At 39.2% G+C, this 12,733-nt stretch overlaps 1 long non-coding RNA gene across 1 annotated transcript in view; it reads left to right on the top strand.

Annotated features, from left to right (window-relative positions):
- Window positions 1-4,073: 4,073 nt before the first annotated feature.
- LOC108529003 (uncharacterized) overlaps window positions 4,074-12,733 on the top strand; it is a 57,962-nt gene continuing 49,302 nt past the window's right edge. The window contains exon 1 of the long non-coding RNA XR_001885369.1: window positions 4,074-4,150. This is a non-coding gene — a long non-coding RNA (uncharacterized LOC108529003). The remainder of the gene's footprint in view (window positions 4,151-12,733) is intronic.

The following is a 12,733-nucleotide window of genomic DNA, read 5'->3' as shown; positions in this document are numbered from 1 at the left end:
AACATCTCCAGTCCTCTCTTCTAGCTGTTTTGGAATATACAATACATTGTTGCTAGCGCTTGTCACCCTAGTCTGTTATGCAACATTGGAGCTTATTTTATCTGTCTAACAGCATGTGTGTACTCACTAACCAACCCTTCTATATCCCCCCTCCCACCCACACGTCCTTCCCACTTTCTGGTATCCATCATTTTTGTCTCCATCTCTATGAGATCAACTTACTATTTGGCTATAAAAAAAGAATGAAATGTCATTTGCGGCAACATGGATGGAACTGGAGATCATGATGTTAAGTGAAAGAAGCCAGGCCCAGAAAGACAGACACTGCATGTTCTCATTCATATGTGAGAGCTAAAAAAGAAACATTTCTGGTCACATAAATGGATTTTACCTGGAGACTGACTATAGCCCTGCAGTTTGATTTCATCACATTTCACTGTGTTCTGTGCCACCAGGTTTGTTCCTTTCATCCTAGTCTGGACTTATTTCTCCAGTTTCTAACTTAGATTCATTGATGTAAAGTTATCATTCAAAAAGGGGCCATGAATTATCATGATGTGCAGGTCTCATATCACAAGTCAACTCCAGTTAATTCTTAAGAACTGTCTAATATGCTGGGTAGAGAAAGACTTAGAGGTGGTCTCTGGGTCCAGAGGGAATAAATGTCAAGGGTAATTAGAAGTATCTGTTGGAAGAGGGAGGAGCTGGTGACTGTGGGAAAAGCATTTTTCTCTCATGCCATAATCACTAACTTTTCTGACTGATATACTTAAAACCCATTATTAATTTCCTTGCACCTCATAGTGCATATATCATAGCATAGGTAGAGTGCCGCAAATGAACACAACTGAAAGTCACCATCTTGTTTTAAAAATATTTATTTAAAACATTTTGCCATGTGGCAAAAACAAAAAAATTATAAAAGTACATAAAGCGTAAGATGAAAAGTAAAATTCTCCCTCCCTGTCTCTCCACATAATGCCTCCTAGATCCTCTCTTCGAAGCTAATGTTAAACAGTCTTTGAATACCCATCTTCAAAAATGCTGGAAGAAGATTCAATTACAAGTTTTCCCTCTGAGCCTCTTCTTGCAAGTTGCTAGGAGCAATGAAAATTTACCATATGATTTCTGTCCTCAGGAAGCACACAATCTAGCTGATGAGAATAGCATGCTGAGGACGTGTGGCAGGAAGCGCCCAGGGAGCACTAGGAGGCATTTGAGCTGGGCTGAATCTGATGACACTCTAGTGGCTATGTTACCATGACAATTCTGTCTTCACCCTCAGATGTGTTGGCTTTCATGCAGAAGGCTAACCCCTTCTCCTGCTTGTTTTCTGCCATAGGTGAATGAGAGGCAGCTGAGGCCCAAGGAGCACTGCAGGGTGGAGGTGGGTGGGAGGGAGGGGATGTTACTGAGCTCCTAGACTTTGGGGGGAGATTCCATTGGCTTCTGGCCAGTCTGTTTGGGAACAATTGCCTGAGATATGAGGCCTTTGGATTTAGAATATATTTGCAGGGTCCCTGAAATATCCATGAAAAGCATTGCTTTAACTTTAGCAGATGAGCTGGTCCTGCAGAACCCACCTCCTCCTGTCATGTGGAGTTGGCCTCTTCCTTCCAGATACCTACTGCCAAGATTTCTGCTAGCTCCTGGTGGTGGCAGCTGTGCTCTGATTCTGGACCATTCTGGGAAGATTTTAGGTCTTGGCAGGCCCAATATTGTTCCTCTTCCAGGACAAGGAAGTTTCCAGGCCAAGGAAATTTCCAGGACAAAGAAATCTGCTGCCTTCACATCCTCACAGCAGCTACCTTGTAGTGCAGGAGACAGCTATTTAGCTAGTCCACACCTAGCTACCATGAGGATCTTCCTGGGCTGGTAAAACTCAGATGGATCAACACACACAAATACCAGAGATAACACAGTGCTGAACTCAGCTCAATTTCAGTTTTTTCCTCTTTTTTTCTTATTCTGTTTAACCAGCTGATAGGTCTGGAACTCCACCTTCTGAGAACAGTCTCCTTAGGCTTACAGAAGAGAAATGCCTTCTATAAACACTTGCACAAGCTTGATGGAGGCATATCATCAGGTTCAGGAAAGGCACACCCTTAAGGCCAGCTTAGTAGAGTCCATCAGAGGAGTTTTACCTGGAGCTGGACTGTTTCTACCTCTAGGGCATTTGGTTTCTTGATTCATTAGGAATAAACGCCATGCAAGGTTCAAGGTTCTCTACCTCTTCACTACTGAAACAAACAAAATCCTCAGCAGTTCTGCCATAGTGCTTTAATAGAAATAAAATTTACATTGTCCTTGTGTTAAATCTCAGAGGCTCTGTTAGTATAAATACAGTTGAAGTCCTACTATGAAAGCCTGTCAGTATGGTGACAGAGGCTTTGTCTTGTAGATGGTGTACCATGAAACATCCTCCTAAAACTCCCATCACTAGGAAGCTCCAACTCTGCTCAGTAAAGTCATCTTTCTTCATAGATGGAGTCAAGAGTGATGCCTTGTGTGTAGAATACACACCATCTCTCAAGAGCTGAGATTCTGTGAAGGTGAAGGAGAGGGAAGCCAGCAAAATCTAATTCCTGGTTATCCATTAGAGAATGCTCTATGCATAGAAAGGCAACCAAAGGGATACGAGATGGAAAATATTTTACACTATCCTCTGGCTCTGTATACATTCCCAAACATCTAATAGCAAAATTTGTGTTGTTTATGTTGGCATGGCATTTCAGGAGTACTGAGCATAATAAGGTTACAGGATGACAACCCATATGTTCAACTGCCTTCTTGTTTACAGGCATCTCCATTTCAATATCCAACACCGAACTCAGGATCTTTCTTAGGTCTTCAAACATGCCATACTTCTACTTGCCTCAGGGTGTTTGCACATGATGTTTTACCTCCATGTTCCTTCAGATGCTCCTCGGGAAGAGCTTCAGATGCTTCCCAAGGAGCTTCAGATGGTTGTAGTCACTTTGTCTGACCACACATATGTATGTCTCATCTCATGGTGAACCAAATAGCTCTCTATCACGTTCCACATCTTCTGCCTCATTTAGCCATTTCAAAAGCATGAAACACTGTTCAGGAATGCAGCAGGGTATAAATATGCCTATGGATCCACAAAAATTTACAGCCATGACTATAACATAATCAAACTGCATAGATTACTTTCCGATCACTGTATTATTATGGTCACCTTTTTTTTTTTATGCAATTCAGTCTTTTCTAGTATTAAAAATTTCACAAAAGAATGAGCTGCTTCATTTCCTCTGTAGGCTAGGGATAAGAGAAAGTAATCATGAGCCCTCAGCTTACTAGGAATATTATTGTTACTTTTGAGTCTAGCAAAAATCCTGTCAATTCATATATACTTTGTTGTGATTAATTATACTGCTGGAGATTGTTTACTTAGGTTCAAGTCGTTTTTAAAAAATGATATATCAGCTACCTGTGTAATGAGGGAGAAAAACACTTACCATTTTTCAAGCTTGTCTGATTATTATTTGCTGAATATATAAATATATGTTTGGTCACTTTCTTTGAGTTAAAAGGACTTCGGGTAGAATTATTCCCCTAATTTATGACACTCTTTCACGCTAATAGTAAGTTGATTATAAAATGAGGGCATAATGCTTGGATTTTCTGTGAATTAATTTTGCAAGTCAACTCGGTTGAACAATTCTACAGATAAAGAAGGATTGTGACAGAGGTGTGAGTTGTCAGAGAGGGCAGACATGAACAGCCCTAATGGTTATTCATGTGTACCTGCTGAGTCGCATTTATTCAATTTGCTTATATGTGATTCAAAGCAGCTTGACAGTTTGACCTCTCATTCTTGTTTTGGTTTTTATTCTCAGAGCGTATCTCTTTGCATGAAAGTTATGATGCTGGAATGTCTTTTTTAGGGCAATCACATGCACCAGAAGAAAAAGATGCTGAACTGATAGGACTCTTGATAATGCTCTAATCATCCCTCCCTCTCCCCACCCGAGAGTAACGTAACTCTTTGGATGATATACTATCCAAAGTACATAATTTTTTTCCAGGCCCCATGGAGCTGGCTTCGTAGGATGAAGCTGTAATGCACCAAGAAGTAAAGGAACAATTGGGTTTCATGACTTTAAAAGTCCAACATTGGGAAGAAGTAAGTAAAGGGCAATTTTTACTTTAGCTTTCCTGCCACAGATTTCGTTTTAGCCTCCCTGGGGAGTAAAAATCCAGGTAAGTGAGCTGAAGATGTCAGTGAGCTTCTTGAAACTAATGATGGGGTTCTGGAGCTGTGCTAAGGGTCTTAAAAAGCCTGGTGGAAATTGTGTCTTTGTTTCCATTAGCGCTGATCAGCTGACTAAAATATCAAGGTTTTGTAGTTTAGGTCAGTGTAGCATTGGCATCTCTGGTTGATCTTATGTACTTTTATGCATTGACCCATTATCCTTCAGTCAATAAAAATTGTAAAACTATCTTTCTTGAAATTGATTTGATAGCCATATTTTTCAAAATATAGGGTCCATATAGAGAAAATTCTCTAAAGAGGTTATTGGTGGGGAATAGTTGTTGAATCCTTGATCCACAACATCTGCTCTGGTGATGAATGAGGTGTGAATGGTTCTTGAGACATGGCCAGTCCAAAGAGCACAGAGTTCTGGGCAGGTCGATTTTACTGAAGGTCAGCTACAGACAGCTGATTATGTTTCAGACTGGACTTTGAATTCAGCCTCTTCCGTGGAGAAGCCAGCCAGAGTATACTGTCACTACATCTGCAAACTGAAAGGCTCAAGGAGCGAGGCTCGGGGAGAAGCTTGGTGGGACTTTCAGAGCCAGCTTTGTAGCTATAACATAGCTGGTCTTCTTTCACCCACTAGAGCTCCAGCAGGCACTGCAGGCCTCCCTGCTTGACCTTCCCTCCGAAGCTAGGGTTGCCTGAGCAAACCTGCCCAGCACTTAGTGGGTGCATTTCTTAACTCTTAGGCTGCAGTTGAAGACCAAGAGGATCGAGTTCATCCCTAGCAAACCATCGAGCTCATTTATTATTTTAGTTGACTGCAAAAAACTAATTTAAGTTTAGAAATATTTTATTAGTTTAATTTTTAATTTTTAAAATTGCATGCATGTCTATTTTAGTTTTAGTTAAAGCTAAGTAAGTCAAAGCATTAGACACTTGGCTGTAAATCTGACAGGGATGCTAGATGGAAGTTGTATCCTGGTGAAATTACACTGAGAGACCTTATATCACCTGCAACTTTTGAAATTTTGAATATTAGCTCAATCCTGTATAAATGCTGGAACATTATAATTTTCTAATTTGGGTTCCTTTTGTTTTAATTTAACTATAGAGAGAAGTAGAATAGGTGTGATGGCTTATGACTGTAATCCCAAAACTTTGGGAGGCCAAGGTGGGTGGATCACCTGAGGTCAGGAGTTCGAGACCAGCTTGGCCAACATGGCAAGACCCTGTATCTACTAAAAGTACAAAAATTAGCTGGATGTGATGGTACACGCCCGTAATCCCAGCTACTTGGGAGGCTGAGGCAGGAGAATCACTTGAACCCGGGAGGCAGAGATTGCAGTGTGCCAAGATTATGCCACTGCTCTCCTGCCTGGGTGACAGCAAGACTCTGTCAAACAAAACAAAACAAACAAACAAACAAAAAAATAAATATTTTTTAAATAAAAGGAAATACATATTAGTAAATACATTAAAAAATAGTATTAAAAATACACATAAAGTTGGAGTTCTAGTTTCCTTCCTCAAACCCATTATAATCACTTTCTTCTCAGAGACAATTACAAACCAGGAATTTGTAATACATTTTTCCAATCCATTTAAAAATGTTTTAACTACTTGTATGTGGTACAGTTTTGAATGCATTTAAAGTTTTACATAAACTACATCCTATTATACATTCTGTTTTATTAGGTTGGTGCAAAAGTGATTGTACTTTTGCACCATCCTGATAGAATTTGCTTCCTACATTCCACCACATTCATTCATTCAATAAATACATATTTTCTGTCTACAATGTTCTAGGTACTTTTCTAAGTATTAAGGCTACAGATGAATAAAACGGGAAAAATTAACCTGTCTTCATGGCATTTATCTAGTAATTGGAGAAAGACAGCCAAAGAAAGAAATCAAGTGTGTGTTATATCCAATGGTGAGAATATAAAGAAAATAAAACAGGAAAAGGAGAATGCAGAGAAATAGGCATAGGCATTTCTGGGAAAAATGAGATGAGTCCTGAGGATTTCAAAAGACAAAGGAGTGGTAAGTCCCAGAGGGTTGCTTGGAAGGGAAAGGTTGATAGAGATGTGGGGGATTCACCTGGAGCAAGCAGCCGTTGGGGTTTCTTCCTGACTGGACCAGATGGAGGTATTAGTAAGATCTATTTCTGTTGATACAAAAGAACCTGCCTTACAAATGTGAGCATTCCATGCTATAGAACATTCCATTTTGCATATATGCCACATTTCATTTATTTATTCTGTAATTGATACCATTAGGCTATGTTCCTCTATTTGTTTTTCTCACTGAAAATATTGCTAAGAAAATTCTTGTTCACTTCACCTTGCATTCAGGTGCAAGAGTTTTCCTATAGATAAGCCCAGAAATGGAACAGAACATTTTTTGTTACGCACACTTTCAATTTTATCAACACTGATAAATTACTCCCCAGAGTGTCTGTGTGCATTCCCCCAATGTTTGAGTTAGCACATGAAGAAGCTGTTCTGTTTTCTTACAACCTTGCCAACACTAGATATCATGTGTCATTTTAGTTTTTGCCACTCAGATGGTTGTGAAGTACAATTTTATTGCTTTAATTCCACTTCTCTTTTTGTTAGTGATGTTAAGCATTTATTTGTTTATTGGCCTTCACAATGATGCTTGTATAAACTGTCTTTCATATACTTTGTCTATTTTTACCTTCATATTGTTGGTTTACTGAATGATTTACTTGAGTTTCTTATACATTCTGAATATGAAGCCTTTGTAATACACTCTGCAAATATTTTCTCCAAGTCTGTTCCTTGTTATTTATCTTTGCCTATGCTGTTTGTAAATGTAGTTGGTTTTTCATTTTGATATGGTCCAACCTATCAATCATTTATTTTAGAATGGAACTTTTCAATGTCTGAAGAAATTCTTCAATATTCCTGTGTCACAAAGGTATTCTCAATCTATCTCATCTATCTGTCCATTTATCAATTATCTATCTATCTATCTATCTATCTATCTATCTATCTATCTATCTATCTATCTCATCTATCTGTCCATCTATTTATCAATTATCTATCTATCTATCTATCTATCTATCTATCTATCTATCTATCTAATTTATCCATCCATTATCAAAGGTTGTATCTTCACATTGTAGTCTGTAGTGAATGCTGTGGAGCATAGCTCAGATTGTTTCTCAAGAACATTCTCCAACTGCCAGTAGCATTGCCTTCTAACAGCTTGTAGCTCAGTTTCTTTTTAAAAATTACCCTCAGTCAAATGAAGCTGTTTTGCTGAAGATAGCTCACTCCTCAGAGACAGCCCTGCATTCAATTACTACTTCACCCAGGAAGACAAGAGCCTGGACCCTGAACTTTATTTGGAACTTTTCTAAAGGCACAGTCCAACCTCAGGCTTTCTATGAGACTAACTTAGGACTCCGCCACAATGTATCAAAGTTCAACTTTTCTCTCTGTGCAATTTTACTTCCTTCCCTCATTTATGCTAATCACTCACTAATAAGCCAGCTGCATGCCAATCTCCATCTTAGAGTCTGTTTTCCAGAAAATCTCATCTGTGACAGTTGACACTGGAAATAATCCTAGGAAACAGATTCTAAAGTAGAATTGGAGCTGGATCACCTACTAACTGCCTGGCAATAATGATGCATGTCATAGATGAAATAATGATAAACCCTGGCATGTGGCAGCTTAAAACTTGCAATGGGGGAACTGAGAAGGCATACTGCCAGAAGAAAATGCACTGGTGGGTGCAATATCTCAAGTGATTGAGAGATTCTTAAGAAGTAGTAAGAGTTTATAAGGATTTAGGAATTAGGTGGCTGTTGCTGGGAGCTATTGGTGCATTGGAGAAAGACGCAAACAAAGCTGAGGACAATTAACCACCAATTTAAGGTTCTGTGATAGCCAGATGATGTTCTCGGAGGTATATAAATAGATACCAGCTTCTACAGCTATAAGGCAAAGAAAGTTGAGGATCAGTTCCAGGGCTAAGAATACAGATGGTAGAACTCCAAAGAAAGTTGAGTTCTCACCCCTTGAAAGTCAACTACATGAAGTTTCGGGCAGTGTTTGGGAAGGAGTGGGATTCTAAGACTTGGTATTGAAAATACTGAGTTAATGCACTCAAAAATCTTAAATTATTAAATTCTCCTCAACACTCCAGGCCAAATAAGTGGTCCACTTATTGCTGTTAAGAGTCTATTGCTCCTTGTTTATATTAAGATTATGCAGAGGTCTTCTTTGCGAGAAAACATTTTCCATCCCTAAAGTCTCTCCTGCTTCCTGCCCTTAACTAGGGTTAAATAATAACATAATCTAGACAGCGAGGTCTGAGCCTGCTAAGGGAAGAACAGGACTACACTGGGAAGAGCTACAGGACCTGTCTAACATATCCCAATAGGAGACGGGAGAGTAGGTATTGCAATATAACATACTCAGGGTGCTAGATCAAATAAGATGATGTGTAAAGTTTGATAAAGGAGACTTTAGTGATTTGGGAACAATCATGATACAAGTCATTCATGATACAAGTTTTCATACCCTGATAAGGACCCTGGGAGTCAGTACTAACATGCTTTTTAAATGGCTCTTGAAAACTTGGAAAAAGTGAGATCCCCACATTGCCAAGGTCTGAGTGTGTCCCTCCCAAATTCACATGTTGAAACCCATGTGATGGTGTTAGGAGGCAGAGCCTTTGGACAGTGATTGTTAGCTTATGATGGTGTAGGCCTCTGGATGAGATTAATGCCCTTATAAAAGAGACCCTGGATAACTGCCTTGCCTTTACCACGTGAAAACACAGTGAGAAGGCACCATCTATGAAACAGGAAGTGGGGCCTCACCAGACACCAAATCTGCCAATGCCTTGATCTTGGACTTTCCAGTCCCCAGAACTAAAGAGAAATAAATTTCTGCTTTTTATAAGCTACTCATTCTGTGGTAGTTTGTTACTGCAGCCTGAATAGACTGAGACACAAATCATATGAAGCAGAAATTCCAGAATCATTGCAGGCAGTGGAAGATGGGATTTAAAATAATAGGAAAACCATCCTGGCCAACATGGTGAAACCCTGTCTCTACTAAAAATACAAAAATCTAGCTGGGTGTGGTGGCGTGCACCTGTAGTCCTAGCTACTCAGGAGGCTGAGGCAGGAGAATTACTTAAATCCGGGAGGCAGAGCTTGCAGTGAGCCGAGATTGAGCCACTGGACTCCAGCCTGGTGACAGAGTGAGAGTCCATCTAAAAAAAAAAAAAAAAAAAAAAAAAATCATAGGAAAGTGAGCCTGCTAGAGAAGATATACTACATAAAGCTGGAAAAATACTACAAGAGGCTAAAAAACCTCCCAGTTGACTATGTTTTATGAGAAGGTCCAGAGTACACTTCATTTATCAAAATGATGATGTATAAACTGGTAAGGGGGTCAAAGTAATGCTGAGAAGCTCAATGGTATCCTCTGTAGTCCAAGGCTGATGTTGGGACAGGGGGCTTTTACAGGAATGGAGATTATATGATAACCAAATAATCACAGGTCAGGTGGTGGTGCAGAAAGATGATGTAAACATAATGAATGATAATGCTACAACATTTGTGACATACCATTACACCCACAAGTGAACATCTCTTTTGTGAGAGTGACCAAACAGCCAGCTAGACAGAATGATTCAGTTAGTTGGCATCAGCCATCCACAAAGGACCACCTTCGTATTCTATAATACAACGGATATAAAAATGGAATAGTCACTGTGACAACTGCTCTAACACTCACCCAGGCTGATTTAACTGCTGCTGTTGCTTCTGAGTTTCCAACCCTGAACAATGCAAGTCAACAACAAGACGAGCTCTCAGTGTGGCACCATCTTTCTAAGAAAGCACACAGCCTCTTGGTAAGAGGTGGATTACCTTTGACCTCTTCCTCCCTGAAGGGGTAGTGATTTATCTTGAAGGGAACGTGCAGGCCTCCATATAGCACTATCATCTAAAGACTTACAGGTTTTCATCATTGACACAGGATTCTGCATAAAATTATATCAAACTAAGAGATTAACTGTAGCAAAAGGGTTGCAGCAGTAGGCATGTGACATAAGATACACTTGTCCTATTACATGCTACACTACCCAGAAGCTCCCAGCCAGTTAGGGTGATGGGATGGCTTTTACAGGTGTAACTGACAGGCCAGCTTGGAAACTATGCCATTCAAGGATGGGCATGATTCTCCAGGACACAGTAAATCAATGAATATATTTTGGTGCTGTGTCCCTTAAAAGAAAAACACATGGTCTAGAAATCAGGGAGTGGAAATATGCACAATCCCAATTCTCTTCTATAGGACCAAATTTGCCAATTTAGGCTTTCTATTCCTGCAGCTCTAGACATTTCAGGCTGTAGATCCTATGGCATGAAGACAGAACACTTCCACCGGGAAACACAGCAAGAATGTGTAAACTTTGTTACTGCAGCCTCCTGGTCATTTTGGGCCCCTTGAACCATAAGCCCTATGGGCAAAGGAAGGTGGTGTTATTCTGGCAGAATTGATTGATCCTATCAGGAAGTGGGAGGGCTGCTGTTTTTCAAGGGAGGTTGGGGAGAATATATTTGTCACCCAGGTGATTCACTGGAGCATCTCTTGGTACTCCCTTGCCAATTTTATTCATTAATAGAAAAATGCAGGAGCCACAGTCTGAGAATGGCATGGTCACCAGAAGCTCCTGCCACTTAGAAATGAGGGTCTAGTTTATCCCACCAAGTGATACAAGCTAAGAGTGAAGGGAGTGAAGAATGAGTAATAGAGGATGGAGACAATGAGTATTTGTATGGCCATTAGCCCAGCTGCAGGAGTGGAGGCCTGTCTTACAAGTTTTCCCAAGCAAAGAAACCAGCCAGAATCCTAGAGGAGCTTTTACTACATGGGTGAACTGAACAAAGTAATTGGATCTGAGCAATACAAGCGGTGGACTGTGGTGAGTGCTATTCATTCATAATTTCAACCCAAATCTTTCTTTAAAGAAGCAAAGCACTTGTTTTTTAAGCTTCTGGGAGTTTTGCCTGATGAATTTTCAGAGCTGGATTCTTCCATAGGACTTGTCCTCCATCAAAGATGCTGTCCCAAAAGTTTGCTCTCTTTCCTGGGGGCCTAGTTCTCCATTCAGGATGTCTCTGAAGAGATCTCACAGGTTTAAAGCCCGCTGTGAGGTCAGCTGAAACCTCTGCTGCACTTGTCACAGTTCAGCTTCGCCCTTTGTCTACCTATTTCTCTTGCTTTGAAAAGCATGCCCAAATAAACCTCCTGCATGCAAATCTGAGAGTCTGTTTTCTGGGAAACCTGGTCTACAACACGATCTTAATATAGTACTTATTTTTGTGGGGGGTATTACAAGGATCTGGCATTAATTTTATTTCATATAGAAAGCTTAGTGCCCCAAAGCCATTTATTGAAAAATCTATAAAAAAGTGCATTGAATTGTAAAGTTAATAGTGTTATATGTAAAATTCTATATACATGCCTTTTGCCTTGCTTTTTTTTTTTTTTGCCTTTTTTAGTCTATTGATCTATTGTTTACTCCTATATTAATGTCACATTATTATAATTACTACATATTTGTAATAAATACTGTTATTGATTAGGACAAGTCTCCTTTCTTTGTTCTTTTATTTTAGATCTATCTCAGGTATTCTTAGGCCATTATTATGCCATATAAAATTTGAAATTCTAGTTCCAAGTTTTATAAAAACATTGTTTGGGTTTAAACTGTGAATGAATAGAATTTATAAATTGGTACAATAAAAACTGATAGCTTTTAATATTGAGTATTCTCATCACTTAATATGTTACAAATATGCAGAGATATAGTTTCCTTTTATATTTTCCCTTTGGTTCTTCCTGTTTTTCTATTTTTGGACACTCCTACTTCTTTTAATATTATATTTCCATTAGTTAGTGATCTCATTCATTTTTCTTTCTTTCTGGATTCATTTTCCTTTTTTGAGAATTCTACTAGATCTTCACCTTGGCTGTCTACCTCATGAAGACACAAGGTGTACTTACCTTTCAGCCCAATATATTCTGGATATCCTGCTTTTTTCCCAGTGGAAGATCAGCCAAATTATGGGGGATAATAAAGTCATGGCAGGCTTGTAGGATGATGGGAAATAAAAGGTAACATAAGTTAGATTCACAGATCATGAAATGTCACATCACTCATCACTTTTCAGCAGCTGTAGTGAATGTAAAAAAGTTATTACCTTGCATCCATCCTGGTTCCTGAATATTTTGCTGTATTCATGTATAGCAGCCCATTTTGATTTTCAAAAGTATTTACTGAGCACAGAAAATAGCATAAAACCAAATAGCTGTCACCTGCAGTAAAATAAAATATTTCTCCAGAGATCCTAGTTTCCATGTAATTTTGGAGAAGCTAATATTGTTCAGAATTGATGTGTGTGGAGAAAACCATTTTGCTACCTCTCTTTTTGATTTGGAAACAAAACCG

Source organism: Rhinopithecus bieti, unplaced genomic scaffold, assembly GCF_001698545.2.
Source record: "Rhinopithecus bieti isolate Rb0 unplaced genomic scaffold, ASM169854v2 scaffold_3878, whole genome shotgun sequence".
Lineage (NCBI taxonomy): Eukaryota > Metazoa > Chordata > Mammalia > Primates > Cercopithecidae > Rhinopithecus > Rhinopithecus bieti.
This window is presented reverse-complemented; position numbering and strand designations above follow the sequence as displayed.